The 26,978-nt window shown below is 36.9% G+C and overlaps 1 long non-coding RNA gene and 3 other non-coding genes across 5 annotated transcripts; 2 read left to right on the top strand and 2 right to left on the bottom strand.

Annotated features, from left to right (window-relative positions):
- Positions 1 to 1,641: 1,641 nt before the first annotated feature.
- Positions 1,642 to 1,749, bottom strand: LOC112724221 (small nucleolar RNA R71). Its single transcript, XR_003163395.1, has one exon. It is a non-coding gene; the product is annotated as a small nucleolar RNA R71 (small nucleolar RNA).
- An 11,928-nt stretch (positions 1,750 to 13,677) lies between these two features.
- LOC112724589 (small nucleolar RNA R71) lies at positions 13,678 to 13,785 on the top strand. Its single transcript, XR_003163744.1, has one exon. It is a non-coding gene; the product is annotated as a small nucleolar RNA R71 (small nucleolar RNA).
- A 5,295-nt stretch (positions 13,786 to 19,080) lies between these two features.
- Positions 19,081 to 19,187, bottom strand: LOC112724749 (small nucleolar RNA R71). The gene has a single exon (XR_003163897.1). It is a non-coding gene; the product is annotated as a small nucleolar RNA R71 (small nucleolar RNA).
- Positions 19,188 to 20,656: 1,469 nt separating this feature from the next.
- On the top strand, positions 20,657 to 24,960 carry LOC112722199 (uncharacterized). 2 transcript variants are annotated; one of them, XR_003162503.3, is made up of 10 exons: positions 20,657 to 20,786; positions 20,863 to 20,906; positions 21,076 to 21,156; positions 21,443 to 21,506; positions 21,912 to 21,984; positions 22,590 to 22,697; positions 23,151 to 23,282; positions 23,357 to 23,702; positions 24,369 to 24,438; positions 24,663 to 24,960. It is a non-coding gene; the product is annotated as an uncharacterized lncRNA (long non-coding RNA). The 2 variants fall into 2 exon arrangements; XR_003162501.3 differs by lacking the exon at positions 21,076 to 21,156.
- The last annotated feature ends 2,018 nt before the right edge of the window (positions 24,961 to 26,978 follow it).

Below are 26,978 nucleotides of genomic sequence, written 5' to 3'. Positions count from 1 at the left end.
TAAATATTGAAAACTTCTAAATTTGGTGTCTTGCATGTTTTTCTTTTCTTAAAAATTTTCAAAAATAAGTTCTTGATGTTCATCTTGATCTTCAAAGTGTTCTTGGTGTTCATCTTAACATTCAAAGTGTTCTTGCATGCATTGTGTGTTTTGATTCATAATTTTAATGTCTTGTGTCTTTTTCATGTTTTTCTCTTCCATCATTAAAAATTCAAAAATCAAAAAAATGTCTTTCCCTTTTCTTCTCATAAAATTCGAATATTTGACTTGACTTTTTCAAAAAATTTTAAAATCTAGTTATTTCTTATGAGTCAAATCAAATTTTCAATTTAAAAATTCTATCTTTTTCAAAAATCAAATCTTTTTCACTTTTTCTTTTATATTTTCGAAAATTTCAATTTGATTCTCAAAAATCTTTTTCTTATTTTGTTTCATAATTTCAAAATCTTTACTAACAATCAATGTGATTGATTCAAAAAAAATTTTAAGTTTGTTACTTGCCTAGTAAGAAAGGTTAAATCTTTAAATTTTTAAATCATATCTTTTTGTTTCTTGTTAGTCAAGTAATCAACTTTAATTTTCAAAATCAAATCTTTTTAAATTTCTTTTTCAAATCTTTTTTAAAAATAAATTTTAATCACATCTTTTTCAAAATTAATTTCAAAATCTTTTCTAACTTCTTATCTTTTCAAAATTTGATTTTCAAATCTTTTTCAATTAACCACTTAACTTTTTGTTTGATTCTTATCTTTTTCAAAACTACCTAACTAACTCTCTCTATTTTTCGAAAATCCCTTCCCTCTTTTTCAAAATTCAATTTTAATTTTATTTCTTTTCTTATTTTCGAATTTTAACTTTAATTTTAAATTAAAAATAAAAATACTTTTATTTTAATTTATTTAATTTTCGAAATTCTCTCCCCCTCATCTCTTCCTAATTATTTTATTTATTTACTAACACTTCTCTTCATCTCAAAATTCGAACCCTCTCTTCCTGTTGGTGTTCGAATTTCTCTTCTCATATTCTTTTCTTATTCTATTCACATAAAGGAATCTCTATACTGTGACATAGAGGATTCCATATTTTCTTTTCTGTTTTCTTCTTTTTCATATGAGCAGGAACAAGGATAAGAACATTCTTGTTGAAGCTGATCCTGAATCTGAAAGGACTCTGAAGAGGAAGCTAAGGGAAGCTAAAGCATAACTCTTTGGAGAAAATCTGACAGAAATTTTCGAAAAAGAAGGAGACATGGCCGAAAATAATAACAATGCAAGGAAGATGCTTGGTGACTTTACTGCACCAAATTCCAATTTACATAGAAGAAGCATCTCAATCCCTGCCATTGGAGCAAACAATTTTGAGCTAAAACCTCAATTAGTTTCTCTGATGCAACAGAACTGCAAGTTTCATGGACTTCCATCAGAAGATCCTTTTCAGTTCTTAACTGAATTCTTGCAGATCTGTAATACTATTAAGACCAATAGGATTGACTCCGAGGTCTACAGGCTTATGCTTTTTCCGTTTGCTGTAAGAGACAAATCTAGAATATGGTTGGACTCTCAACCTAAAGATAGCCTGAACTCTTGGGATAAGCTGGTCACAGCTTTCTTAGCCAAGTTCTTTCCTCCTCAAAAGCTTAGCAAGCTTAGAGTGGATGTTCAAACCTTCAGACAAAAAGAAGGTGAATCCCTCTATGAAGCTTAGGAGAGATACAAGGAACTGACCAAAAAGTGTCCTTCTGACATGCTTTCAGAATGGACCATCCTGGATATATTCTATGATGGTCTGTCTGAGTTATCAAAGATGTCATTAGACCATTCTGCAGGTGGATCCATTCACCTAAAGAAAACACCTGCAGAAGCTCAAGAACTCATTGACATGGTTGCAAATAACCAGTTCATGTACACTTTTGAAAGGAATCCTGTGAGTAATGGGACACCTCAGAGGAAGGAAGTTCTTGAAATTGATACTCTGAATGCCATATTGGCTCAGAATAAAATATTGACTCAGCAAGACAATATAATTTCTCAGAGTCTGAATGGATTGCAAGCTGCATCCAACAGTACTCAAGAGGCATCTTCTGAAGAAGAAGCTTATGATCCTGAGAATCCTGCAATAGCAGAGGTGAATTACATGGGGGAACCCTATGGGAATACCTATAATCCCTCATGGAGAAATCATCCAAATTTCTCATGGAAGGATCAACAAGGCTTTAATAATGGTGGAAGAAACAGGTTTAGCAATAGCAACCCTTTTCCATCATCCACTCAGCAACAGACAGAGAATTCTGAGCAGAATTCATCTAGCTTAGCAAATATAGTCTCTGATCTATCTAAGGCCACTTTCAGTTTTATGAATGAAACAAGGTCCTCCATTAGAAATTTGGAGGCACAAGTGGGCCAGCTGAGTAAAAGGGTCACTGAAACTCCCCCTAGTACTCTCCCAAGCAATACAGAAGAAAATCCAAAGAGAGAGTGTAAGGCCATTGATTTGACCATCATGGCCGAACCTACAAGGTAGGAGAAGGACGTGAATCCTAGTGAGGAAGACCTTCTGGGATGTTCAGTGACCAATAAGGAGTTTTCCTTTGAGGAATCAAAGGAATCTGAGGCTCATCTAGACACCATAGAGATTCCATTGAACCTCCTTCTGCCCTTCATGAGCTCTGATGAGTATTCCTCTTCCGAAGAGAATGAAGACATTACTGAAGAGCAAGTTGCTAAGTACCTTGGTGCAATCATGAAGCTGAATGCCAAATTATTTGGTAATGAGACTTGGGAAGATGAACCTCCCTTGCTCACTAATGAACTAAATGCATTGGATAGGGAGAAATTACCTCAAAAGAAACAGGATCCTGGTAAATTTTTAATTCCCTGTAACATAGGCACCATGACCTTTGAGAAGGCTCTATGTGACCTTGGGTCAGGCATAAACTTAATGCCACTCTCTGTAATGGAGAAACTTGGATCTTTGAGGTGCAAGCTGCCAGAATCTCATTGAAGATGGCAGACAACTCAAGAAAATAGGCTTATGGACAAGTAGAGGACGTGTTAGTAAAGGTTGAAGGCCTTTACATCCCTGCTGATTTCATAATCCTAGACACTTGGAAGGATGAGGATGAATCCATCATCCTTGGAAGACCCTTCCTAGCCACAGTAAAAGCTGTGATTGATGTAGACAGAGGAGAGTTAATCCTTCAACTGAATGAGGACTACCTTGTGTTTAAAACTCAAGGATCTCCTTCTGTAACCATGGAGAGGAAGCATGAAAAGCTTCACTCACTGCAGAGTCAACCAAAGCCCCCACAGTCAAACTCTAAGTTTGGTGTTGGGAGGCCACAACCAAACTCTAAGTTTGGTGTTGAACCCCCACATTCAAACTCTAAGTTTGGTGTTGGGAGGTTCCAACAATGCTCTGAATATCTGTGAGGCTCCATGAGAGCTCACTATCAAGATATTGACATTAAAGAAGCGCTTGTTGGGAGGCAACCCAATGTTACTTAATTATATCTATTTATTTTCTATTGTTATTTTATGTTTTTCTTTAGGTTGATGATTATGTTGAGTCACAAAAACAACTGAAAAATTAAAAATAGAATGAAAAATAGCAGTAAAAATAGCTCACCCTGGAGGAAGAACTTACTGGCGTTTAAACGCCAGTAAGAAGCATCAAACTGGCGTTTAACAGCAGAAAGAAGTATCAAGCTGGCGTTAAACGCTTGAAACAAGCATCAAACTAGCATTTAACGCCAGAACAGAGCATGGAAGTGGCATTAAATGCCAGAAACAGGCTACATTTGGGCGTTTAACGCCAAAAACAGGCAGCAGTCTGGCATTAAACGTTGCATACAAAGGGCGTTTTACACGCCTAATTGGAGCAGGGATGTTAAGTCCTTGACCCCACAGGATCTGTGGACCCCACAAGAACCTACCCTAACTCTCTCTTTTCACACCTTTTCATAACCCTCTTCCCCAAATACCCTTCACTAATTACCTCATTCTCTCTTTCCCATCACCTCTTCACCACTCTCCCCTCCCAAACCCACCCACACATGGCCGAACCACTCACCTCCCTCCATCTCCTCCATTTTCTTCTTCTTCTACTACCTTCTTCCTTCTTTTGCTCGAGGACGAGCAAACCTTTTAAGTGTGGTGTGATAAAAGCATTGCTTTTTATTTTTCCATAACCATTTGTGGCACCTAAGGCCGAAGAAACCTCTAGAAAGAGGAAAGGGAAGACAAAAGCTTCCACCTCCGAGTCATGGGAGATGGAGAGATTCATCTCAAGGGTCCATAGCTCAGTAGTAGAGCATTTGACTGCAAAATAAGAGATCATGGACCTCAACAAGTGCATGAGGAAATTCCTCACCATGAAATCTCTGAGATGCCTCAAGGGATGCACTTCCCTCCATAACACTATTGGGAGCAAATCAACACCTCCCTAGGAGAATTAAGTTCCAACATGGGACAACTAAGGATGGAGCACTAAGAGCACTCCATCATCCTCCATGAGATTAGAGAAGATCAAAGAGCTATGAGGGAGGAGCAACAAAGACAAGGAAGAGACATAGAGGAGCTCAAGAGCACCATTGGTTCTTCAAGAAGAGGAAGACGCCACCCTCACTAAGGTGGACCCATTCCTTAATCTCCTTGTTCTTATTTTCCTGTTTTTCATTTACTATGCTTTATGTTTTATTTATGTTTGTGTCTTATTACATGATCATTAGTATTTAAGTGTCTATGTCTTAAAGCTATGAATATCCTATGAATCAATCACCTCTCTTAAATAAAAACTGTTCTAAAAATAAAAGAACAAGAAGTACATGGTTTCAAATTCATCCTTGAAATTAGTTTAATTATTTTGATGTGGGGACAATACTTTTTGTTTTCTGAATGAATGCTTGAACAGTGCATATGTCTTTTGAATTTGTGGTTTATGAATGTTAAATATGTTGGCTCTTGAAAGAATGATGAAAAAGGAGAAATGTTATTGATAATCTGAAAAATCATAAAATTTATTCTTGAAGCAAGAAAAAGCGGTGAATACAAAAGCTTGCGAAAAAAATAAAAAAGAAAAGAAAAAATGGCGAAAAAAAAGAGAAAGAAAAAGAAAGGGCAAGCAGAAAAAGCCAAAAGCTCTTTAAACCAAAAGGCAAGAGCAAAAAGCCAATAGCCCTTAAAACCAAAAGGCAAGGGTAAAAAGGATCTAAGACTTTGAGCATCAGTGGATAGGAGGGACTAAAGGAATAAAATCCTGGCCTAAGCGGCTAAACCAAGCTGTCCCTAACCATGTGCTTGTGGCGTGAAGGTGACAAGTGAAAACTTGGGACTGAGCTGTTAAAGTCGAGGTCCAAAGCAAAAGAAGAGTGTGCTTAAGAACCCTGGACACCTCTAAGTGGGGACTTTAGCAAAGCTGAGTCACAATCTAAAAAGGTTCACCCAGTTATGTGTCTGTGGTATTTATGTATCCGGTGGTAATACTGGAAAACAAAGTGCTTAGGGCCACGGCCAAGACTCATAAAGTAGCTGTGTTCAAGAATCAACATACTGAAATAGGAGAATCAATACACTATCTGAATTCTAAGTTCCTATAGATGCCAATCATTCTGAACTTCAAGGGATAAAGTGAGATGCCAAAACTATTCAAGAGGCAAAAAGCTAATAGTCCCGCTCATCTGATTGGAGTTAAGTTTCATTGATATTTTGGAATTTATAGTATATTCTCTTCTTTTTATCCTATTTGATTTTCAGTTGCTTGGGGATAAGCAACAATTTAAGTTTGGTGTTGTGATGAACGGATAATTTATACGCTTTTTGGCATTATTTTTACATAGTTTTCAGTATGATTTAGTTAGTTTTTAGTATATTTTTATTATTTTTTAAATAAAAATCACATTTCTGGACTTTACTATAAGTTTGTGTGTTTTTTTGTAATTTCAGGTAATTTCTGGCTGAAATTGAGGCACTTGAGCAAAAATCAGATTTAAAGGTTGAAGAAGGACTGCAGATGCTGTTGGATTCTGACCTCCTTGCACTCAAAGTGGATTTTCTGGAGTTACAGGAGTCCAAATGGCGCGCCCTCAATTTCGTTGGAAAGTAGACATCCAGGGCTTTCCAGCAATATATAATAGTACATACTTTGCTCGAGTTTAGATGACACAAACTGGCGTTCAACGCCAGCTTCTTGCCCTATTCTAGAGTTAAACGTCAGAAACAGGTTGCAAAGTGGAGTTAAATGCCAGAAATAGGTTACAAACTGGCGTTCAACTCTAAGAGAAGCCTCTACACGTGTAAAACTCAATGCTCAGCCCAAACACACACCAAGTAGGCCCCGGAAGTGGATTTCCGCATCAATTACTCATTTTTGTAAACCCTAGTAACTAGTCTGATATAAATAGGACCTTTTACTATTGTATTAGATGTCTTTGATCAGTTTTATGCTATCTTAGACCTTTATGGGGGCTGGCCATTCGGCCATGCCTGGACCATTATCACTTATGTATTTTCAACGGTAGAGTTTCTACACACCATAGATTAAGGTGTGGAGCTCTGCTGTTCCTCATGAATTAATGCAAAGTACTATTGTTTTTCTATTCAATTCAAGCTTATTCCTATTCTAAGATATTCATTCGCACCCAAGAACATGATGAATGTGATGATTATGTGACGCTCATCACCATTCTCACCTATGAACGCGTGCCTGACAACCACTTCCGTTCTACATGAAGATGAGATAGAATGAGTATCTCTTAGGTATCTAATACAGGGGACCGAGTCCGAGATATTAGAATCTTCATGGTATAAGTTAGAATCCATGGACGGCCACACAGTGGTCCAAATGAGGTGGTTCTAGTTGCGTTAGAAAGCTAACATCTGGAGCTTCAAAATGATATAAAATTTGCCATAGTTGCCTGACGTCTAGGGATGCGCACGTGCACTGTACACATGCGCACTGGTGGAGCAGCGTGGTCCACTTTAAGCAACTCGTTGGGGGCGATTTCTAGCTCATTTTGGGCCCAATCCAACTCATTTCTGATGCTATTTCATACAGAATTCAAGATTGGGCAAGGGGGGAGAAATTGTTTGGAGTTTTGGCATCATGTAGCTTAATTTCTAGAGAGAGAAGCTCCCTCTTCTCTCTAGGATTAGGGTTCTTAGGCTTAATTTCATCTTAGATCTAGGTTTTGATTATTGTTCTCATCTTGTTTCTTCTACAATTTCATGCTTCTACACTTTGATTCTCTTAGTTTTCTTGTTAGTTTCCCTTTTATGCTCTCTTTTATGTTCATGGATGCTTATGTTGGATTTAGATCTCTTCTAATGAATTTTGATATTTGATGTCTTATAATTGTTGAATTGAGTTGTTGATTTACTTTCTTGTAATTGGTAATTGGTAGATTTATTATTCTTGCATTTTTACTATGCTTTCCTTTTATGCCTTCCAAGTGTTTGATAAAATGCTTGGTTGGGCTTTAGAGTAGATTTTTAGCATTCTTGGCTTGGGAAGAGTGATTGGGCAATCTTGAGTCATTAATACCCAATTAGGATTGGTGATCTAGAGTTGCTAGTTAATATCATTTTCAATGACTCTAATCTCTTGCTAATTCAATTAGTGAGTTGAATAGGATTTTTGACTTGAGATTAACTAGTCTTGTTTGACTTTCTCTAATGGAAGATAACTTACACCTTCTTCCAATATTGGGGATGACGAAATAAGATAAATTCTTGTTAAGAATTGTTATGATTAATGACTAGGATAGAAAGCTTATGATCTCAAACCTTGCCATGAATGTCTCTCTTTATTAATTACTTTCTTTAATTGCTTGTTTGAATTACTTTTCTTGCCCATTTACTTTCTTGCTCTTTTATAAAATCAAACCCCCCTATGTTCTTCATAGCCAATAATTGACCACTTCATTGCAATTCCTTGTGAGACGACTGGCGCACGAAATTGTGATCATCAACAATGGCGCCAAAGACTTGGTGCTCTCAAACGTGAATCACACTTTGTCACAACTTCGCACAACAAACCAGCAAGTGCACTGGGTCGTCCAAGTAATAAACCTTACGTGAGTAAGGGTCGATCCCACGGAGATTGTCGGCCTGAAGCAAGCTATGGTCACCTTGTAAATCTCAGTCAGGCGGATTCAAATGGTTTTAGAGATTTGATAATTAAACGATAAATAAAACGTAAAATAAAGATAGAGATACTTATGTAATTCATTGGTGAGCATTTCAGATAAGCGTATAGAGATGCTTTTGTTCCTCCTGAACCTCTGCTTTCCTGCTGTCTTCATCCAATCCTTCATACTCCTTTCCATGGCAAGCTGTATGTTGGGCATCACCGTTGTTAATGGCTACATCCCATCCTCTCAGTGAAAATGGTCCAATGTGCTGTCACTGCATGGCTAATCATCTGTCGGTTCTCGATCATACTGGAATAGGATTCAGTGCTCCTTTTGCGTCTGTCACTACGCCCAGCACTCGCGAGTTTGAAGCTCGTCACAGCTATCCCTTCCCAGATCCTACTCGGAATACCACAGACAAGGTTTAGACTTTCCAGATCTCAGGAATGGCCGTCCATGGATTCTAACTTATACCACGAAGATTCTAATATCTCGGACTCGGTCCCCTGTATTAGATACCTAAGAGATACTCATTCTATCTCATCTTCATGTAGAACGGAAGTGGTTGTCAGGCACGCGTTCATAGGTGAGAATGGTGATGAGCATCACATAATCATCACATTCAACATCTTCTTAGGTGTGAATGAATATCTTAGAATAGGAATAAGCTTGAATTGAATAGAAAAACAATAGTACTTTGCATTAATTCATGAGGAACAGCAGAGCTCCACACCTTAATCTATGGTGTGTAGAAACTCTACCGTTGAAAATACATAAGTGATAATGGTCCAGGCATGGCCGAATGGCCAGCCCCCATAAAGGTCTAAGATAGTACAAAACTGATCAAAGATATCTAATACAATAGTAAAAAGTCCTATTTATGTCAGACTAGTTACTAGGGTTTACAGAAATGAGTAATTGATGCGAAAATCCACTTTCGGGGCCCACTTGGTGTGTGCTTGGGCTGAGCATTGAGCTTTACATGTGTAGAGGCTTCTCTTGGAGTTGAACGCCAATTTGTAACCTGTTTCTGGCGTTTAACTCCACTTTGCAACCTGTTTCTGGCGTTTAACTCCAGAATAGGGCGGAAAGCTGGCGTTGAACGCTAGTTTGCGTCATCTAAACTCGGAAAAAGTATGTACTATTATATATAACTAGAAAGCCCTGGATGTGTACTTTCCAACGAAATTGAGAGCGCACCATTTGGACTTCTGTAACTCCAGAAAATCCACTTTGAGTGCAAGGAGGTCAGAATCCAACAGCATCTGCAGTCCTTCTTCAACCTCTGAATCTGATTTTTGCTCAAGTCCCTCAATTTCAGCCAGAAATTACCTGAAATTACAGAAAAACACACAAACTTATAGTAAAGTCCAGAAATGTGATTTTTATTTAAAAACTAAAAAAAATATACTAAAAATTAACTAAATCATACTAAAAACTATGTAAAAACAATGCCAAAAAGCGTATACATTATCCGCTCATCACAACACCAAACTTAAATTGTTGCTTATCCCCAAGCAACTGAAAATCAAATAGGATAAAAAGAAGAGAATATACTATAAATTCCAAAATATCAATGAAACTTAACTCCAATCAGATGAGCGGGACTATTAGCTTTTTGCCTCTTGAATAGTTTTGGCATCTCACTTTATCCCTTGAAGTTCAGAATGATTGGCATCTATAGGAACTTAGAATTCAGATAGTGTATTGATTCTCCTAGTTCAGTATGTTGATTCTTGAACACAACTACTTTATGAGTCTTGGCCGTGGCCCTAAGCACTTTATTTTCCAGTATTACCACCGGATACATAAATACCACAGACACATAACTGGGTGAAGCTTTTTAGATTGTGACTCAGCTTTGCTAAAGTCCCCAATTAGAGGTGTCCAGGGTTCTTAAGCACACTCTTCTTTTGCTTTGGACCTCGACTTTAACCGCTCAGTCTCAAGTTTTCACTTGTCACCTTCACGCCACAAGCACATGGTTAGGGACAGCTTGGTTTAGCCGCTTAGGCCAGGATTTTATTCCTTTAGGCCCTCCTATCCACTGATACTCAAAGTCTTGGATCCTTTTTACCCTTGCCTTTTGGTTTTAAGGGCAATTGGCTTTTTGCTCTTGCCTTTTGATTTAAAGAGCTTTTGACTCTTTCTGCTTGCCCTTTCTTTTTTTTTTGCCATTTTTTCTTTTCTTTTTTTATTTTTTTTCGCAAATTTTTGTATTCACTGCTTTTTCTTGCTTCAAGAATAAATTTTATGATTTTTCAGATTATCAATAACATTTCTCCATTTTCATCATTCTTTCAAGAGCCAACATATTTAACATTCATAAACCACAAATTCAAAAGACATATGCACTATTCAAGCATTCATTCAAAAAACAAAAAGTATTGTCACCATATCAAAATAATTAAACTAATTTCAAGGATGAATTTAAAACCATGTACTTCTTGTTCTTTTGTTTTTAGAACAGTTTTTATTTAAGAGAGGTGATGGATTCATAGGATATTCATAACTTTAAGACATAGACACTTAAATACTAATGATCATGTAATAAGACACAAACATAAATAAAACATAAAGCATAGTAAACGAAAAACAGGAAAATAAGAACAAGGAGATTAAGGAACGGGTCCACCTTAGTGAGGGTGGCGTCTTCCTCTTCTTGAAGAACCAATGGTGCTCTTGAGCTCCTCTATGTCTCTTCCTTGTCTTTGTTGCTCCTCCCTCATAGCTCTTTGATATTCTCTAATCTCATGGAGGATGATGGAGTGCTCTTAGTGCTCCATCTTAAGTTGTCCCATGTTGGAACTTAATTCTCCTAGGGAGGTGTTGATTTGCTCCCAATAGTGTTATGGAGGGAAATGCATCCCTTGAGGCATCTCAGAGATTTCATCGTGAGGAATTTCCTCATGCTCTTGTTGAGGTCCATGATCTCTTGTTTTGCAGGCAAATGCTCTACTACTGAGCTTTGGACCCTTGAGATGAATTTCTCCATCTCCCATGACTCAGAGGTGGAAGCTTTTGTCTTCCCTTTCCTCTTTCTAGAGGTTTCTCCGGCCTTAGGTGCCACAAATGGTTATGGAAAAACAAAAAGCAATGCTTTTACCACACCAAACTTAAAAGGTTTGCTTGTCCTCGAGCAAAAGAAGGAAGAAGGTAGTAGAAGAAGAAGAAAATGGAGGAGATGGAGGGAGGTGAGTGGTTCGGCCATGTGTGGGTGGGTTTGGGAGGGGAGAGTGGTGAAGAGGTAATGGGAAAGAGAGAATGAGGTAATTAGTGAAGGGTATTTGGGGAAGAGGGTTATGAAAAGGTGTGAAAAGAGAGAGTTAGGGTAGGTGGGGATTTTGTGGGGTCCACAGATCCTGTGGGGATCCTGTGGGGTCCACAGATCCAGTGGGTCAAGGACTTAACATCCCTGCTCCAATTAGGCATGTAAAACGCCCTTTGTATGCAATACTGACGTTTAACGCCAGACTGCTGCCTGTTTTTGGCGTTAAAAGCCCAAATGTAGCCTATTTATGGCATTTAACGCCACTTCCATGCTCTGTTCTGGCATTAAATGCCAGTTTGATGCTTGTTTCTAGCATTTAACGCCAGCTTGATACTTCTTTCTGCCGTTAAACGCCAGTTTGATGCTTCTTACTAGCGTTTAAACGCCAGTAAGTTCTTCCTCCAGGGTGAGCTATTTTTACTGCTATTTTTCATTCTGTTTTTGATTTTTTAGTTGTTTTTGTGACTCCACATGATCATCAACCTAAAGAAAAACATAAAATAACAATAGAAAATAAATAGATATAATTAAATAACATTGGGTTGCCTCCCAACAAGTGCTTCTTTAATGTCAATATCTTGACAGTGAGCTCTCATGGAGCCTCACAGATATTCAGAGCATTGTTGGAACCTCCCAACACCAAACTTAGAGTTTGATTGTGGGGGTTCAACACCAAACTTAGAGTTTGGTTGTGGCCTCCCAACACCAAACTTAGAGTTTGACTGTGGGGGCTTTGGTTGACTCTGCAGTGAGCGAAGCTTTTCATGCTTCCTCTCCATGGTTACAGAAGGAGATCCTTGAGTTTTAAACACAAGGTAGTCCTCATTCAGTTGAGGGATCAACTCTCCTCTGTCTACATCAATCACAGCTTTTACTGTGGCTAGGAAGGGTCTTCCAAGGATGATGGATTCATCCTCATCCTTCCCAGTGTCTAGGATTATGAAATCAGCAGGGATGTAAAGGCCTTCAACCTTTACTAACACGTCCTCTACTTGTCCATAAGCCTATTTTCTTGAGTTGTCTGCCATCTCCAATGAGATTCTGGCAGCTTGCACCTCAAAGATCCAAGTTTCTCCATTACAGAGAGTGGCATTAAGTTTATGCCTGACCCAAGGTCACACAGAGCCTTCTCAAAGGTCATGGTGCCTATGTTACAGGGAATTAAAAATTTACCAGGATCCTGTTTCTTTTGAGGTAATTTTTGTCTATCCAATGCATTTAGTTCATTGGTGAGCAAGGGAGGTTCATCTTCCCAAGTCTCATTACCAAATAATTTGGCATTCAGCTTCATGATTGCACCAAGGTACTTAGCAACTTGCTCTTCAGTAATGTCTTCATTCTCTTCGGAAGAGGAATACTCATCAGAGCTCATGAAGGGCAGAAGGAGGTTCAATGGAATCTCTATGGTCTCTAGATGAGCCTCAGATTCCTTTGGTTCCTCAAAGGAAAACTCCTTATTGGTCACTGAACGTCCCAGGAGGTCTTCCTCACTAGGATTCACGTCCTTCTCCTCCCTTGTAGGTTCGGCCATGATGGTCAAATCAATGGCCTTGCACTCTCTCTTTGGATTTTCTTCTGTATTGCTTGGGAGAGTACTAGAGGGAGTTTCAGTGACCCTTTTACTCAGCTGGCCCACTTGTGCCTCCAAATTTCTAATGGAGGACCTTGTTTCATTCATAAAACTGAAAGTGGCCTTAGATAGATCAGAGACTATATTTGCTAAGCTAGATGGATTCTGCTCAGAATTCTCTGTCTGTTGCTGAGTGGATGATGGAAAAGGCTTGCTATTGCTAAACCTGTTTCTTCCACCATTATTAAAGCCTTGTTGATCCTTCCATGAGAAATTTGGATGATTTCTCCATGAGGGATTATAGGTATTCCCATAGGGTTCCCCCATGTAATTCACCTCTGCTATTGCAGGATTCTCAGGATCATAAGCTTCTTCTTCAGAAGATGCCTCTTGAGTACTGTTGGATGCAGCTTGCAATCCATTCAGACTCTGAGAAATCATATTGTCTTGCTGAGTCAATATTTTATTCTGAGCCAATATGGCATTCAGAGTATTAATTTCAAGAACTTCCTTCCTCTGAGGTGTCCCATTACTCATAGGATTCCTTTCAGAAGTGTACATGAACTGGTTATTTGCAACCATGTCAATGAGTTCTTGAGCTTTTGCAGGCGTTTTCTTTAGGTGAATGGATCCACCTGCAGAATGGTCTAATGACATCTTTGATAACTCAGACAGACCATCATAGAATATATCCAGGATGGTCTATTCTGAAAGCATGTCAGAAGGACACTTTTTGGTCAGTTCCTTGTATCTCTCCCATGCTTCATAGAGGGATTCACCTTCTTTTTGTCTGAAGGTTTGAACATCCACTCTAAGCTTGCTAAGCTTTTGAGGAGGAAAGAACTTGGCTAAGAAAGTCGTGACCAGCTTATCCCAAGAGTTCAGGCTATCTTTAGGTTGAGAGTCCAACCATATTCTAGCTCTGTCTCTTACAGCAAACGGGAAAAGCATAAACCTGTAGACCTCATAGTCAATCCTATTGGTCTTAATAGTATTACAGATATACAAGAATTCAGTTAAGAACTGAAAAGGATCTTCTAATGGAAGTCCATGAAACTTGCAGTTCTGTTGCATCAGAGAAACTAATTGAGGTTTTAGCTCAAAATTGTTTGTTCCAATGGCAGGGATTGAGATGCTTCTTCCATGTAAATTGGAATTTGGTGCAGTAAAGTCGCCAAGCATCTTCCTTGCATTGTTATTATTTTCGGCCATGTCTCCTTCTTTTTCGAAAATTTCTGTCAGATTTTCTCCAAAGAGTTGTGCTTTAGCTTCCCTTAGCTTCCTCTTCAGAGTCCTTTCAAATTCAGGATCAGCTTCAACAAGAATGTTCTTATCCTTGTTCCTGCTCATATGAAAAAGAAGAAAACAGAAAAGAAAATATAGAATCCTCTATGTCACAGTATAGAGATTCCTTTATGTGAGTAGAATAAGAAAGGAATAGGAGAAGAGAAATTCGAACACCAAGAGGAAGAGAGGGTTCGAATTTTGAGATGAAGAGAAGTGTTAGTAAATAAATAAAATAATTAGAAAGAGATGAGGGGGAGAGAATTTCGAAAATTAAATAAATTAAAATAAAAGTATTTTTATTTTTAATTTAAAATTAAAGTTAAATTCGAAAATAAGAAAAGAAATAAAATTAAAATTGAATTTTGAAAAAGAGGGAAGGGATTTTCAAAAAATAGAGAGAGTTAGTTAGGTAGTTTTGAAAAAGATAAGAATCAAACAAAAAGTTAAGTGGTTAATTGAAAAAGATTTGAAAATCAAATTTTGAAAAGATAAGAAGTTAGAAAAGATTTTGAAATTAATTTTGAAAAAGATGTGATTAAAATTTATTTTTAAAAAAGATTTGAAAAAGAAATTTAAAAAGATTTGATTTTGAAAATTAAAGTTGATTACTTGACTAACAAGAAACAAAAAGATATGATTTAAAAATTTAAAGATTGAACCTTTCTTACTAGGCAAGTAACAAACTTAAAATTTTTTTTGAATCAATCACATTGATTGTTAGTAAAGATTTTGAAATTATGAAACAAAATAAGAAAAAGATTTTTGAGAATCAAATTGAAATTTTCGAAAATATAAAAGAAAAAGTGAAAAAGATTTGATTTTTGAAAAAGATTTGAAAAAGATAGAATTTTTAAATTGAAAATTTGATTTGACTCATAAGAAACAACTAGATTTTAAAAATTTTTGAAAAAGTCAAGTCAAATATTCGAATTTTATGAGAAGAAAAGGGAAAGACATTTTTTTTATTTTTGAATTTTTAATGATGGAAGAGAAAAACATGAAAAAGACACAAGACATAAAAATTATGAATCAAAACACACAATGCATGCAAGAACACTTTGAATGTTAAGATGAACACCAAGAACACTTTGAAGATCAAGATGAACATCAAGAACTTATTTTTGAAAATTTTTAAGAAAAGAAAAACATGCAAGACACCAAATTTAGAAGTTTTCAATATTTAGACACTAATGATTCTAAAATGCATATGAAAAACAAGAAAAGACACAAAATATAAAAATGCAAAAATCAAATAAGGAAAATCATCAAGAACGACTTGAAGATCATGAAGAACACCATGCATGAATTTTTCAAAAATTTTTAAGAAAAATAAAAGAATGCAATTGACACCAAACTTAAAAATTGACACTAAACTCAAACAAGAAACATAAAAAATTTTTGGTTTTTATGATTTTGTTAATTTTTTTGGTTTTTTTTTTCGAAAATTATTTTGGAAAAAACGAAAAAGAAGAAAAAAAATTTTTTGTATTTTTTTCGAAAATAAGAAATAAAAAGCTTAAAAATAAAATAAAATTACCTAATCTGAGCAACAAGATGAACCGTCAGTTGTCCAAACTCGAACAATCCCCGGCAACGGCGCCAAAAACTTGGTGCACGAAATTGTGATCATCAACAATGGCGCCAAAGACTTGGTGCTCTCAAACGTGAATCACACTTTATCACAACTTCGCACAACTAACCAGCAAGTGCACTGGGTCGTCCAAGTAATAAACCTTACGTGAGTAAGGGTCGATCCCACGGAGATTGTCGGCCTGAAGCAAGCTATGGTCACCTTGTAAATCCCAGCACTCGCGAGTTTGAAGCTCGTCACAGCCATCCCTTCCCAAATCCTACTCGGAATACCACAGACAAGGTTTAGACTTTCCGGATCTCAGGAATGGCCGTCCATGGATTCTAACTTATACCACGAAGATTATAATATCTCGGACTCGGTCCCCTGTATTAGATACCTAAGAGATACTCATTCTATCTCATCTTCATGTAGAACGGAAGTGGTTGTCAGGCACGCGTTCATAGGTGAGAATGGTGATGAGCGTCACATAATCATCACATTCATCATGTTCTTGGGTGCAAATGAATATCTTAGAATAGGAATAAGCTTCAATTGAATAGAAAAACAATAGTACTTTGCATTAATTCATGAGGAACAGCAGAGCTTCACACCTTAATCTATGGTGTGTAGAAACTCTACCGTTGAAAATACATAAGTGATAATGGTCCAGGCATGGCCGAATGGCCAGCCCCCATAAAGGTCTAAGATAGCATAAAACTGATCAAAGACATCTAATACAATAGTAAAAGGTCCTATTTATATCAAACTAGTTACTAGGGTTTACAAAAATGATTAATTGATGCGGAAATCCTCTTCCGGGGTCCACTTGGTGTGTGCTTGAGCTGAGCATTGAGTTTTATACGTGTAGAGGCTTCTCTTGGAGTTGAACGCCAGTTTGTAACCTGTTTCTGGTGTTTAACTCCACTTTGCAACCTGTTTCTGGCGTTTAACTCTAGAATAGGGCAGGAAGCTGGCATTGAACGCCAGTTTGTGTCGTCTAAACTCGGGCAAAGTATGGACTATTATATAATGCTAGAAAGCCCTAGATGTCTACTTTCCAACGCAATTGAGAGCGCACCATTTGGACTCTTGTAGCTCCAGAAAATCCACTTTGAGTGCAGGGAGGTCAGAATCCAACAGCACCTGCAGTCCTTCTTTAACCTTTGAATTTGATTTTCGCTCAAGTCCCTCAATTTCAGCCAGAAATTACCTAAAATCACAGAAAAACACACAAACTCATAGTAATATCCAGAAATGTGATTTTTATTTAAAAACTAATAAAAATATACTAAAAACTAACTAAATCATACTGAAAACTATGTAAAAACAATGCCAAAAAGCGTATAAATTATCCGCTCATCAACGACCCGGAGTCTAAATACTTCGGTTATTTTTCATTGGGGTTTGTACATGTGACAAAACCAAATTTAATTTGATTCGAGGATTGACTATTGGTTTGGACTATACTAACAACGGAATTATTTTGTGAAATTCTGAATCGGTATAAATCTTCTGCATCAAACTAATGGCTGATGCCAGGGCATTTTGGCCAGTTTTACTGACCTTTTCTTTACTATTTTTAGGGTAGTTTCATGCATTTTCTTAGAAAATAAGCTCTTTTTGGGTAGATATTCACTTACATCTTGATTCAAGCATACATTGTGCACTATACATGATTTCATGAGGATTTTGCATGTATTTAATGACAAATTGGATGTTGCATTTCCCATGACTTGGATTAGAACTTTGATGCACTTTATTGGATATGTGACTATAATCCTTCCAACACTTGACTTGGATGGATATGTGACTATAATCCTTCCAACACTTGATTTGGGAAATGCATGTGGTATAATCAGTGACCATACTTCATCTCTTCTCATGAGCAATTGACCAAGGAATTGGCTATTGATCAAGATTTGAGAAATTGAATTACAAGGAATTGTAATTCGATCACTTAAGATTGCCAAGGAGATCAATGAATGCATTGATTGAGGAAGAGATGAAAATGAACTTGATCCGGAGAATGCAACATCTTCTAAGCCCAATGAACTCCCCATTTCTGATCTTACCCATTCTCTTTAATTTCTGCCATTTACTTTTATGAGAAATTGCCCTATCCCCATTTAAGATTCTGCAATTTACTTTCCGCCATTTACATTCAGCTCTTTATTTCCAGCATTTACTGTTTCCACTATTTACTTTCCCGCCATTTAATTTTCTGCAATTCCCAACTCAAATTCTGGTTCGCTCAACTAGAACATTCCTTTAATTAAAGTTGCTTGATCAATCAATCTCTGTGGGATTCGACCTCACTCTATTGTTAGTTTTTACTTGACGACGAATTCGGTACACTTGCCGAAGGAAATTTGTTGCGAGACAAGTTTTCCGCGCATCAAGTTTATGGCGCCGTTGCCGGGGATTGATTTTGAATCAACAATGATTAAATTGGAGGATAACTAGATTGAGAATTTTTAGTTTGTTTTATTTAATTTTCTGTTTGAGTAATTTACTTTCAGTTTTAGTTAATTTCTTCCCTTCCACCTACTTTTTCGTCTTTTTTTTTTGTAGTTATTTACAATTCAGTTCACTAACCCACTAACTGTTCGATATATTGCATCACTCACACTAACAGTAATTCTAACAGAAATACTTTTTGCATCTATTTTCCTTGCTTGTGCTTTGTTGGTTGTATGACAGGGAGAAGAAGCGGGGCTTTAACTTTCTTTGATTCTGAACCGGAGAGGGCCTTCCTTAGATTAAGGAGGGAAGCAAGAGGAAAAAGAGTAGTTGGTGCTGAGGAAGAGGAGGAATACTTTGAACCAAACATGGAAGAAAACATGGAAAACCATCATGAAGAAGAGGCTCACAACCATAGGGAGGATAGAAGAGTTTTAGGCTCTTACATCAATCCAAACCCAGGAAACTGTGGAAGTAGCATTCAAAAGCCAACCATCCACATCAACAATTTTGAACTAAAACCACAGCTCATCACCCTTGTTCAAAACAACTGTTCATTTGGAGGAGGCGTCCAAGAAGACCCCAATCAACATCTAACCACCTTCCTGAGGATATGTGACACAGTGAAGTCTAATGGTGTTCATCCTGACGCCTATAGACTACTCTTATTTCCATTCTCGCTCAAGGATAAGGCAGCCAAGTGGCTGGAGTCTTTTCCGAAGGAGAGTTTGACAACTTGGAAAGATGTGGTGAACAAATTTTTAGCCAGATTCTATCCTCCCCAAAGAATCAACAGGCTGAGAACTGAGGTCCAAACTTTCAGGCAACAAGATGGTGAGACTCTATATGAAGCATGGGAGAGGTTTAAGGACCTGACAAGGAGGTGTCCACCAGATATGTTCAATGAATGGGTGAAGCTACACATTTTCTATGAAGGCCTTTCTTATGAATCAAAGAAGGCAGTAGACCATTCATCTGGAGGATCTTTGAACAAGAAGAAGACCATTGAGGAGGCCATAGATGTCATTAAAACTGTAGCAGAAAATGAATATTTCTATGCTTCTAAAAGAGGGAACACTAGAGGAGTGATGGAGCTAAATAATATAGATGCTCTGCTGGCCCAAAATAAGCTCATTACCAAGCAGCTGGCTGACCTCACCAAGAAGATAGAGAGGAACCAAGTAGCAGCAATCACCACTTCATCAGCAACCCAAGAAGGAGTGAATGAAGAAGCATAGGGTAGTCAGGAGCAAGCCAACTACATTGGGAATTTATCTAGGCAAAACCATGATCCATACTCCAAGACCTACAACCCTGGTTGGAGGAATCACCCAAACTTTGGGTGGGGGAATCAACAAGATCAAGGCCAAGATCAGAGACGTCACAACCCCAACAACAATGCAGCTCACCAACAATTCACACAGAGAACATATCAACACCACCACAACAACACCTCTCCACATCCATATCAAAACCAAAATAACACTCCTCATCCTTCCACCTCTAATCCCAATCCACCATCATTTGATGACAGACTCTCAAGGATTGAGAATCTACTTGAAGGCATAGGTAAAGAGATTCAAGACAACAAGGCGTTCAAGGAGGAAGTGCGAGCAAATTTTAAGAACCAGGGAGACACCATCAAGAGGTTAGAATCTCAAGTAGGGTATCTCTCTGAGCAGATTCCCAAACCTACAGATGGATTCCCAAGTGACACAGAAAAATCTGAGAGGAGAAACAAAGAAAGTAAGATGGGAAGATTGCAAGATGGTCACTATAAGTGATAAGGAGACTGAGGACAAGCCAGACAAGCCGTCAGAACAACCTGGAGATACCTCAGCAGAGGAGAAGAAAAAGATCACCAAGAACCAAAAATCTCACAACAGGAGCTGCTGAGACTCTATGCATCCTTTCCCCAACTACTCAATGGTGCTGTGGAGAAGAGAATATACTCAAGATTTCTTGACTTGTTTGCATCTCTGCATGTAAACATACCATTCATCAAGACCATCCAACAAATGCCTGCATACATCAAGTATATGAAGGAACTGCTTCCCAGGAAAAGCTCACTCAAGGGAGGCCAAACTATAGTGATGAACAAGGAGTGCAGCGCCCTCATTCAACCAGAGTTGCCTACAAAAAGAAAGGACCCACACTACAAGAAAAAAGATTTTTAGCGACAAAATTTTAGCGACAATAATGTTATTGCCACGATTTCTCTTTTTAAAACTATTATTTAGTGGCAATTATATATTTACCATTAATGCTATCAATTATAATGGCCATTTTAGCTATTGCCACTAAAAGAAAGTTAAAATTTAAAAAATAACAAAAAAATAAAAGGACCCAAACTCAAAAACATGACTCTCTGCCTCGTCACTCTCCTTACACAAAACCACTCTCAGTGCCTTATTCTCAATGAGAAGTGAGAATCGCACACCAATCTTCTCCTTCTTCTTCTTCTCGATTTCGCTCTCGCTCTCGCTCTCCATTATTCCAGGTTCTTTATCGCTCAAATCTCTTTCCAGTTTTCATCTCAATCTTAATCGCGCTCTAAATCCTTTTTCTCGAACAAGGTTGTGCTGATTTCGATTGAACTCAATCGCGCTCTAGTAATCAGGTATGAGTTAATTCTCTCTCAATTCTGATTTTTGTGCTCCCAATTTATATTCTATTGCATCCTTTTACCATATCTCTTATCAATTTTTAGTTTTATCTGAGTTAATTTTTCTCCCACATTGGATTTCGCTTTTCTTAGTTCCGATTCCTATCGCATGCACTTATTGCAGGTTGAACTCGTAATTCATTGATTTAGAATCAAAGTTTCGAGTGTTTTCTTCACCCAATGATGTTATCGGTTTTAGATTTAGGTAATTTGATTTTTTTTTGGCGATATCATTTTTCCCTTCGATATTTCAAACTTCTTTGAAATTCATCACAGTCCTGGTATCCACCCTGTAATTTCCTCCATCCAGCAGGTCTCACAATAGTCACCGTCGCTCTGGATCTGGTTCCCATAACAAAACATGGGTTTCTGATAATGAAAGTTCTGATAGCAATAATGGCTTGACCATAGGGGCTATTATAGGCATTATTATAGGTTCAATATTGGTGGCTGTTATTTTGATACTTGATCTTTTCTTCTGTGTCCAAAAGCAAAAGGGGAAGGAAAAGGTTACAAGAACTTCTAGTGGGAGCCTTCCTCATGGAACTACTAATGGTGAATTCTTTTCTATACCTCTTTGTTTCCAAATACATTTTCTAATCATGTAATTTGCTTTCTTTGTTGAACCTAATCTAATAAAGTATGCTTAAATCTGGCCCAATCTTTGTTCAATATTAATATTTAGAGGCAATGAAGTCGCAGCTATATAGTAGAAGTGATTAGAAGGCCAGCGTGAGGGAATCATTTCAAGGGAAATCATTTCTTTAATTTTAACAAAAAAAATTACTAAATCTGAAATCGATCAACCTATCAAAATTAGGATATATTATTCCTAAATTCAGTAAATAGTTTACTCAAAGAAATTTCACAATGTCAAAAAACTCAAATAAGTATTCTTATTAGTTATTTTGCAATAATCAATCTGTTTCAAATAAGTCTTTTTTTCCCCTTGAATTGCAGAGGAAGGGAGCTGGTTCCACATCAGAGAAACCTCGTTGATTTTGCATGCTACCAATCTCAAGATCACCTCAAGGTACGTTTATTTCTCCAATCTTCACATACACCGAGCATGATTGTTAAATAATATTTTTATATGTGTTGAATTAGTTATTTGTATCATGTACCAAATAAGAATAAGCTTAATAATTAATATTTTTTTATTTAACTATTATTATTCTTAAATAGACTTATTAGAGAAAACTATAGAGCTTTTGCTAACGACGGTCTTTTTGCTAACAAAACTAAAAGTGGAAAGATTTTAAAATAAATAAATAAATAAATGTACCTATCCTTTCATTATAACACTTTTACTTTTAATATTTGTTTGCAAAATCCTAATAAAGTACTATGGACATCAGTTAATATTTGAACATAAAAGTCTGCATTTGGAATAAATATTAAGGTCTTGCCTATTCATTTTATTGGAAGCCTTAACCAATGTCTTTTGAAATTTGTTTGATTAGTATAATTATCTCAAGATATATACTAAGACATAAAGATCAGATGCTGAAAATAGAAAATATAAACAAATCTAGGTGATTAATTCTTATATTGACTACTTATCACTCTACTATTGATTTTAAACATAGATTTTCAGACAAGATATACTATGATGAGTTCAATATATTTGTATTGCAGATTTCAGATGTTATGTGTGATGCTGGTAAGTCTTGTGGTGTGGAGTCAGTTTGTTTGTATGGTGGAACTTCCAAAGGGCCACAAATCTCATCACTGAAATCTGGCATCGTAAGTTAATTTCATTAATAATGCTATTATATTTTTTGAGTTTGAATTTTATTTGGTTTGGACTGAATTGATTGATATTATTGCTGAATTACTAAGATATATTGCTAATTTGTGTATAATTGATGCTGATTTTGTGAATGAATGTTGAAAGAATGCTTGGTTGTGTTATTTGAGTTGTTTGATGTATTTGCACGCCTAATGTTCGATAATATGCCTCAACGAGTTGTTAATGAAATTTTGGTTCAATTCTTGGAAATCAATATTTGCTTTCACATTCTTATTGTTATTATGCATTGATGTGAATGTGAATATCTCTAATTGACCAAAAAGTTTGAACTTTGAATGATTGAGGTCCTTTGACCAAAAAGGTACCTATCTTGAACATTTAGCTGTCTTGTGACTCTTGTTTTATTTATACAACATTTTAAACCTATTTTACATCTCCATGTTTAGGAAAACACAAGTCCAGAAAAATAGCAGTTGCACTTGGAGTTAGTCTTAGTTGTGCTTCTCTCATGGTTTTACTCTTTGGGATCTTTTGGTATAGACATAAACGACAGCACCAGGCCATCCTGTTTATTGGTGGTAGGTAGCATAACATAACAGTTCTTAGATTATGTATGGAGAAATAGTTAGTTATAATTTTTGCTCTGCTGCAGAATATAAGGAAGAGGGAATTGTTAGCTTGGGAAATCTTAAGACTTTCACATTCAGAGAGCTCCAACAGGCAATAGATAGTTTCAGTTCCAAGAACATACTTGGGGCTGGAGGTTTTGGCAATGTTTATAGGGAAAAACTTGGTGACGGCTCTATGGTGGCAGTGAAAAGACTGAAGGATGTTACTGGAAGTTCTGGTGAATCACAATTTCGAACAGAATTGGAGATGATCAGTTTGGCAGTTCATCGCAATTTACTCCGCTTAATTGGATATTGTGCTACTCCTAATGAAAAGCTTCTGGTTTATCCTTATATGTCTAACGGCAGTGTGGGCATCCAGGCTTAGAGGTAGGTTTATCTCACTACCCCACAAAGCATGTGATCACACAGTATTTATTACTATATATTTTAGTTAGAACTTAGTTATGTGGTCTTCGTTTTGCATTTAAATCCTGTTATGGTCTTTGATCTGCACGTATCATGTTTTGGATTTTAATTTTAGGACTTAATTATTTTTTCAAATTTGACTCTTTTTCTCCTGTATTCTGAAAAATAATTTTAGATGTCAGGCACCTACACATAATTTGTCTCTAGTTATCAATATCTTGTGTATTCAATAATATTTAAAATACTTGGAAGACCATCATGATTTCAAATATAAGCTTAAAATGTTCTGTATCAATCTATTGGGAACTTTCTGTCCCCTTGATAAGATCTAAAATTGGACAATCTTGAGTGAGGAAATGATGTTAGGATGAAAGTGAGAGCAAAAGAACTGAACTAGATGGGAAGATTTGTATAGAGTCTTGGGTGGTGTCAGGATATGATTCAGTAGTCTCTATTAAGACATTTCCTCCTTTTCTTCTCTGTTCTGTAATCTGCAATACTCGTCTCTCACTCGAACTATGCTTGGCACTGTTGACATGTTTATGTTGAATATATATGAGTGCTGCCGATATCTTTTTCTTGGTCTTTTATGTCTGTTACTTATTGCTCTATGCCCTTCTAAATCAGGAAAATGTCAACACAAGACATCTTCAGTTGCTGTATGAGTCCAAGTTGTACAGGATTCTCCAGGGAGGAAGTAAGGACTGCTGTCTTACATCTTTATTTCATTAGTGCATTTTTTTGGGCCGCTCTCTTTTAATCTATAGAACATATTTATTATATAAGTTCATAAATTTAATATTGTCACATTAAACTTCAACTTCAAACATAATCTCCTTAATTTTCCTTGTTCCATTGGTTGGTTGCTTTCTGTTATAACTTCTAAGCCTTGGTTTTGTGCTATCTGGTTCATGGTTCAAGTTTTCGAGATAGAAGATCTGAATATAAAGGCCTTAATAAGGTTTGGAAGGGAAAACTGTCAGAAGCCAAGGCCAGTGGAAATCCTATGAAGATCCAGGAAGCACAAGTATGGATTATATTTATAGGCTTGTTCATGGTCAGGTTACTATGGTCAATACATTTTTATGTTGGGTTTCATTTTGTTTGATTATTCGTGATCTGCATTTATGATTCATTGCAACTTGCTCACAAGTGCATATTTAAGAGAAATTTGTATATCAATATTTTGAGTTTAATGAAATATCTCATTTTGTAGTAATTAATTTCAGTATATTTATATTATGCATAATAATAATAATTGGTGGCACAAATAATTGAGATTCTAGAAAAAAAAATTAGTTCGTTGTTTCTAAGAAAATGAGTATAATATAACTAAAAAAAATCTTAAGATTTTAGCGGCAATAGTAATGGCAACTAAAAGTGAATAACATTACAATTTTAGAATATTTTTAGTGGCCATATAAATTGCCGGTAAAATAGATTTTGGCGGCAATAGTAATAGCCGCTAAAAGTAAATAACATTGTAATTTTGGAATTACTTTTGGTGGCCATATAAATTGCCAAAAAAATGACCACTAATAGTTATATACTTTTTGCGGCCATTAAAAAGGTCTTTACCGGCAAATCTTATAATTGCCACTAAAACCTTTTAGCGGCGAAGCATAAGACGGCTAATGTCTAATTGCCGGTAAATGTATTAGCGGCTATTTTTATTGCCGCTAAAAGTAAAATAAATAGCTACTAAAAGTGATTTTTCTTGTAGTGCCAGGGAGTTTTCACATACCCTGTGCCATAGGAGAAACAATGTTTGATAGAGCACTCTGCGATTTGGGAGCAAGCATCAACTTAATGCCCTTGTCCCTTGTGAAGAGGCTGCAGATCAATGAGATAATGCCCACAGATGTAGTCATCAGGCTGGCTGACAAAACTCAAAAACAAGCAATAGGAGTGGTGGAAAATGTGTTGGTAAAGGTTGGGAAATACTTTCTCCCAACAGACTTTGTCATATTGGACATGGAAGAGAGTTACACTCACCCAATCATATTGGAAAGACCATTCCTAGCTACAGCCAGAGCACTCATAGATGTGGAGCGAGGGGAGCTAATTTTGAGGATCCATGATGAACAGCTCGCCTTCACTGTTTTCAAACACTCACAAGAAACAGATCAAGAGAACAAGGAACCAAGGAAGGATCACAATGAGATACTGAAGGAAGAGATGAGTACTGAAGAACAACAAGCTCATCCGGAGATTCCCTTGGTTGATGGACAAGGAAACAAGCAGCTGTCACAGCTCAAGGAAAAGCTGGAGGAACCTAAACCACCAGAGGCATGTGAAGACAACATCAAAATTCCTTTAGAAGAAGAGGCCACGAAGAGTAAGACAACATCACAAGGAACAAAGAAGAAGGTACCAAGGAGGTGGAGGAACAAAAAGATCCCTACAGAGGACTTCTCTCCAGGGGATAAAGTGATCTCAGCTTACTTCCCAGATATCCCCCCTGATCTCCCCACTGTACCATCTCAGCTACCTAAGGTCTTCGCTATCAACAGAGTTCTCTCCTTGGAACATGTAGAGATTATTGATACAACTACTGGATATAGGTCTACTGTTAGAGGAGAAGACTTGAAGCACTATCGACCTCCCTGATGAAGGTAAAACGTCAAGCTAGTGACGCTAAAGAAGCACTTCATGGGAGGCAACCCATGTTTTATATGCTTTTAGAAAATAGTTAATAAGTCAATTTTTATGAATTCCAACCCAAACTTGACTAACACTTGGTGAAATCCTTGTTATGCAGTATATAGTGAAGAACAAGTTTGGTGTTCAAAACATGCCAAGAAAGCATGAATGCAACTCAGAGCATGCTAGTCTTGGAGCTTTGAACAAAGACTTTTTCATCACAGTGCTCCAAACTAAGTTTGGTGTCACCCAAGGTGCCACGAATATGCATATAAGGATACACAGTTAGTTAGTTAGTTGGTGTTCATGAATAAACAATCTAATTCTTTTTCTTTATTATTCTAGCCGTAAAGTTTAAATTTTTTTTTATGATATTGATTTTTTTTCTTACTTTATTTTTATAGGAAAAAGGAAAGGAGCATTGAAGAGGATTGATTGGACAATTAAATGAAGAAGGTTTGGACACCACAAAAGGAGGATACAACACACGTGTCCCAAAGGGGAATGCATTGGAAAATGTTGCCATGCAACATTGAAGAAAGGAGACCCTTGAAGACCGAACCAATAGCCCTCATAAAGATGATGATCCTTGTG

This window comes from Arachis hypogaea, chromosome 11, assembly GCF_003086295.3.
Source record: "Arachis hypogaea cultivar Tifrunner chromosome 11, arahy.Tifrunner.gnm2.J5K5, whole genome shotgun sequence".
NCBI lineage: Eukaryota > Viridiplantae > Streptophyta > Magnoliopsida > Fabales > Fabaceae > Arachis > Arachis hypogaea.
This window is presented reverse-complemented; position numbering and strand designations above follow the sequence as displayed.